This window comes from Artemia sp. Qi Xiang Cuo, chromosome 12 (assembly GCF_049724085.1).
Source record: "Artemia sp. Qi Xiang Cuo chromosome 12, ASM4972408v1, whole genome shotgun sequence".
Classification (NCBI taxonomy): Eukaryota; Metazoa; Arthropoda; class Branchiopoda; order Anostraca; family Artemiidae; genus Artemia; species Artemia sp. Qi Xiang Cuo.
The window spans coordinates 16303243-16308792 of record NC_142805.1 but is presented as its reverse complement, the minus strand read 5'-3'; the positions used below and the strand labels follow the sequence as shown (position 1 = coordinate 16308792).

At 31.8% G+C, this 5550-nt stretch overlaps 1 protein-coding gene across 2 annotated transcripts in view; it reads right to left on the bottom strand.

Annotated features, from left to right (window-relative positions):
* Positions 1-1486: 1486 nt before the first annotated feature.
* Positions 1487-5550, bottom strand: part of Mtpalpha (monolysocardiolipin acyltransferase Mtpalpha) — a 152760-nt gene continuing 148696 nt past the window's right edge. For both annotated transcript variants that reach the window (XM_089098485.1, XM_089098487.1), the window contains one exon: positions 1487-1636. The gene's annotated coding sequence lies outside the window, so the exon portion shown is untranslated. The remainder of the gene's footprint in view (positions 1637-5550) is intronic.

The window sequence follows — 5550 nt, the reverse complement described above, 5'->3', positions numbered from 1 at the left end:
GCTGGTATCGAACCCCGGGCATCATATTGCTAAGAAGAGATCAATCAACTGCGCTAGCACAACACTAGGGGATACTTCCCTCTTTTCCACTGTGTGCAATACATCTTCCAAGAGCTGCCCGTTACGCATATTCTTCTTTTATTATATTCTACTGTATTTTATCTATTATATATATCTTTTATTAAATTCTACATATTCTTCTTCTATGTGTAAAACACTCTTTCTGATCACTACCAATGCCTTATGTTCCTTGTCCAGGGGTGAAATTATATGTAGGGATTGAACATGAATTCCAGGGGACAGAACGTACATAATTGGCAATACTTGGCTATAGAATAAACTTATTATTCTATAATTACATACTAAGATATATATACAATAGAAATATTACATAAGAAATATATACTGTAGGAGTAATTTCTCATAACAAAAATAAAAGATATATATACTATTATAAACTAAGATATATACTAAGTATATTCTATAACCGAGATGATTTCCAGTGGACAGAATGTCCATAATTGGCTATAGAATATACTTATTATTCTATAATGTATATAGAACACACATTATATATATAAAGTATATATAATATAGAACATAATATGTGTATAGAATAGAATTTATTTGCGCTTAAGGCCCATAGGTAATGGCAATATACATAAAACAAACAACAATTACACAGAAATTAAAAAAATCTTAACATAAGCCCAGAGAAACCTAAATAAATGGATATGTCTCTTAATCTTTGAGATAAATGGATAAATGTCTCTCACAGAGGGTAGCGTCATAAAACATTTATCCGTATACACTCTCACCAAGCACTCAAAATTCTCCCCACCAAACACTGTAGGGGTTATGGAGGATATTCTCAAATCCTCTTTCTTCTACTGCCGATATGAAGTGTTCTACCAACAAGGAAAGACGCAGAGATATTGCTCAAAACAGCGTTGTCTGGTGCGATAGAATTCCAAGATATTTGAATATCCCCGATATATCCAAAAGGATTTCAAACCAATCCCAAGGCTTTTCCTCCGCCGTATTAATACATATTAATCAAAAGGGAAATTCAAAAAGTGCTAATTTAGGGATAGAACAAGAGATAGGCTAGCCACTAGCCTATATCTGAAGATATTTGTATGAAACCAAAATAATTTGCAAACTGTAACAAATAATAGCATTTACAGATTAGCTGTGATTGTTTACAGCATCGATCCTGTTTTGCTGCATTATCAGTTTTTGAATATTTCGCTAAAATTCTTCAAATTTTTTCCATAAAAAATTTGCACATTTTTTTTTGTCAACTCACTTAAACGCAATTTTTAATACCATTGTTAGCTATTAGTTTTCGTTAAGAAAGTGGAAAGAAATGTCTTTTATTATTCTATTCGGTCTAATCTTGGATGCCCCCCCGGCTCCCCTTGGGTTGAATAATAAACATGACTATTCAGAACGATCAATACAATTCACATCTGAAAAAAAATGTTGTCAATCTTAAAATATTCATTTTCATTCGAAAAAAAAGAAGAAAAAAAGAACCAATTTATTCTAAAAAAAAAAGCCAAAAAACGTGCATAGATATTGCAGACCTATCTATTCCCCATGTTATATTCTTCATAGCCGATAGTATGCACACCTGAAAAAAAAAATAGTGAAAAAACTGAAGAACTGAAAAATTGAATAGTGAAAAAATAGTGAAATAATCTAGAGTAACTTTAGAATTCAGTAACTCACCCTACGCTATAGGATCTTTATAAAGCCATGATTCTTTGAAACTAGTGTTTCATATTTAGGGGGGGGGGGGGTCAAAGTCATATTCCTTACGGATAAGCAAAACTTCTAAATAAGACTGCGAAGTTTACTAGAAAAAAACTTCTGTTTATACAAATAATAACGGAAGTTCCAAGTATTTTGGCTTCGAATCCGGAAGCCTTTATCAACGAAAAAAAAAAAAAAAAAAAGAAAACACCAACACTAGAGAAAACACAAAAAACAGAAAAAACAGAAATAGACCTTATAACAAGAAAACCAAACATTTGAAGCTTAGTAAAAATCGTTGTTAGAAAAACATCATTACCGAATTTCTTTTCTTGTAAGTATAAGCAATGTCTTTTTAAGACAGGAAAAAAAGTTGAAAATTTTTTAAGTTGAGTTCAGAATCGCTAAAGTTATTATGTAAACTGCAAAAATATTTATGGTGCCTGAGCAATGATTTTAATGTCTTAATTCAAATTAGAGAAATACCTGAAAAGTTTAAAATTAGTTCGTTTTTTTGTTAGATAAAATCATCTCGCTACGTGATTAAGCTTATAGGTTTGAACGCAACCAGTTATATAATGTCATTAGCAAGGCCCAAAATTCGAAAATTTGCAATTAATACAAATGATAATTCTCTATTTTGACAAGGGATTACAACAATTCAAAAACCTTAAAAAAGAAAACTAAAAGTTTCAAAATTAGTACATATCAAACAGTTCGTGGTAACGAACTGTAAGTAAGAAGCGACCCGGCTCAATAGTAACCGAAACTCTCAAACAAAATTTTGCTACCAGTAGATACATCAAAAGAATCAGATTTTTATGCTGATTTCAAATATATAAGTTTTACCTATCAAAAGTTACGAGCCTGAAAAAAATTGTCTTCTTTTCGAAAAAGTGGGAAACACCCCCTAAAAATGATAGAACCTTAATGAAAATCAAACCAACAGATTAAGCGTAACGGAAAACCCTACTGTAGATGTTTCAAGCTCCTATCTGCAAAAATGTGGAATTTTATATTTTTTGACAGAAGAACAATCATGGATGCGTGTTTATTTTTTTTCCCAGGGGTGATCATATTGCTCCAGTAGTTCTAGAATATCTTGAGAGGGCTCATTCAAACGGAAATCAAAATTTATAGCGCCCTTTTTAAGTGAACAAAAAATTAAGGGCATATTGGCCCCTCCTACGCTCATTTTTTTCCAAAGCACCCAACCAAAATTTTGAGATAGCCATTTTGTTCAGCATAGTCGAAAATCTAATAAATTTGTCTTCGAGGATGATTTAATCCCCCACAATTCCCGGGGGAAGGGTTGAAAGTTTTGAACTTTGCCCATTGTTTAAATATAGTATAGGTTATTGGGAAGCATACAGACGTTTTCAGGAGGGATTTTTTTTTTAGTGGGAGAGGGGTCGGAGGAGGAGGTTACGTGGGATGATCTTTTCATGGAGGATGTTTTCCTGGAGGAAGGGACATTTCTATGAAGGCGGTGCCGGATTTCCTACCATTATTTAAAAAACGATCAGAAATTCAATAAAAAAAAACTGAGTTTTTTTAACAGAAAGTAAGGAGCAACATTAAAAATTAAAAAAAACAGAAATTATTCCGTATATGAAGGGGATTGCCTCCTCCTCAACACCTCGCTCTTTTTGCTAAATTTTAAATTTTCTCCCAATTCTTTAATTACGACTTTGACACACTATTTTCGTTTAATTGGAACAATGAGAAGCTTTCTTCATAATCACTAAAAGACTATAGCGTAAAGAGCGTGGTGATGAGGAGGAGGCAACCCCCTTCGTATACGGAATAATTTTTGTTCGTTTAAATTTTTAATGTCGCTCCTTACTTTCTGTTAAAAAACTTGTTTTTTTTATTTTATTTAATTATAGTTTCCCCAATTTCATATAATTTTTTTCTGTAGTGAATGATATGTACTTGAATGATAGCATAGACACAAAATTATCACATTAGTAGCCCTTTTTACGCAAGAGGCAGTGATACCTTTACCGAACTAGCTTCGGACTAGCTTCAATAATCAAATATCTTTGAAAAGACTGCAATATGAAAAGACATTAAATTGCGTAAAGAGCAAAACACTGGTAATTGCAAAAATATTTGTATATATGTTAAAAAGGGATTACAACAATGCAAAAACCTCAAAAAGAAGACCTTTTTAAACGCAGCCAGTTATACAATGTCAGTAGGAAGGACCAAAAAAACGAAAATTTGCAATTATTACAAATGATGATCCTCTATTTTGACAAGAGATTACAACAATTCAAAAACTTTTAAAAAGAGAACCAAAAGTTATCGTTGTTAGAAATTAGACACAATTTTCAACAACGATATTAGATTTAGACAGCCGCCGGACCCCGGCACTCGGCACGCTTCTATATATGGATTCTTATTATCACTTGTCTTCTAACCGAAGGCAATTTACTGTATTTTCATATTGAAGTCTTTTCAAAGATATTTGATTATTACAGCAAGTCCGATTTCTAACAACGATATCTACTAAGCTTCAAACTTTTGGTTTGAATGTAAAAATGTAACTAGAGTAATATATAATTAGTGACTTCTTTAATTTCGAAAATGAAGTTTGAGGCTAAATTGTGCAAATTAACTTAAATATCGAATTATTGCAACATATAATTTACGACTTCAAAAGTCTTTAATTTCTTGAATTAAAGTCGTTTTTGACATACATAAATACATACATATGTTGTATTCAATCGGAATTATCAAATTATTTTTCGCAAACGAAAACAATTTGAATAAATATTTCAAATCACTTCAAACAAAATATTTTCAAAATTTTAAAATATTTCTATTTATGTATAAAAATTTACAAATTATCTCCCATTTTGATAACAATCTTGTGATTAAAGTTATGAAATTACTTTAGTTATTGCTACTTAAAATGAAATTGGTTGACAAAGATCGCCTTTGAAAAAAAGCGTATAGTTTCAATAGCCCTTATCTTGTTGCCATAAAACATTTTTTATTTCCCGAGTCTGACAGGCAGAAAATTGTTAGCTACACTTAGTTTTATTTTTATGTCTATGCAAATGATATGTTTGCAAATTGCAACAAAGGAAGTGAGATCGATTTGCCCTTGAATAGATACAAACCAGTGGCACCAATTAGGGGGCAAGAGGGGGGGGGGACAATTACACCCTAGATTTAAAAAAAAAAAAAAAATTCAGTTTTCATCAAAAAACAATACTTCCTCCCTAGGTTATTTAAAATATCCCTTTTTCGTGTCTGCATTTGGGGAAAAAAAAATCTTGCCCTCCCTTATGTTTTCGCGAATTAGCGTATAGATAAATTGTTCAAAAATCCCTCTAACTAGCTTAAATTTTACGTTCTAGACATTTGGCCTTCTGGTTTCAAATAGTTCATGGTAATGAACTGTAAGTAAGGAGCGACCCGGCTCAACGGTAACCGAAACTGTAGAAAACGGAATTTGGATACCAATAGATACATCAAAAGAATCAAATTTTAATACTGATTTCAAATATATAAGCTTCATCAAGTTTAGTTCTACCTATCAAAAGTTACGGACCTGAGAAAATTTGGCTGATTTTCGAAAAAAGGGGAAAAGAACCCCTAAAAATTATAGAACCCTAATGAAAATCACACCATCATATTCAGCGTATCAGAGAACCCCACAGCGGAGGTTTAAAGCTCTTATCTACAAAAATGTGGAAATTTACATTTTTTACCAGAAAAAAAGATCAGGGATGCGTGTTTATTTGTTTATTTGTTTGTTTATTTTTTTCCCAGGGGTGA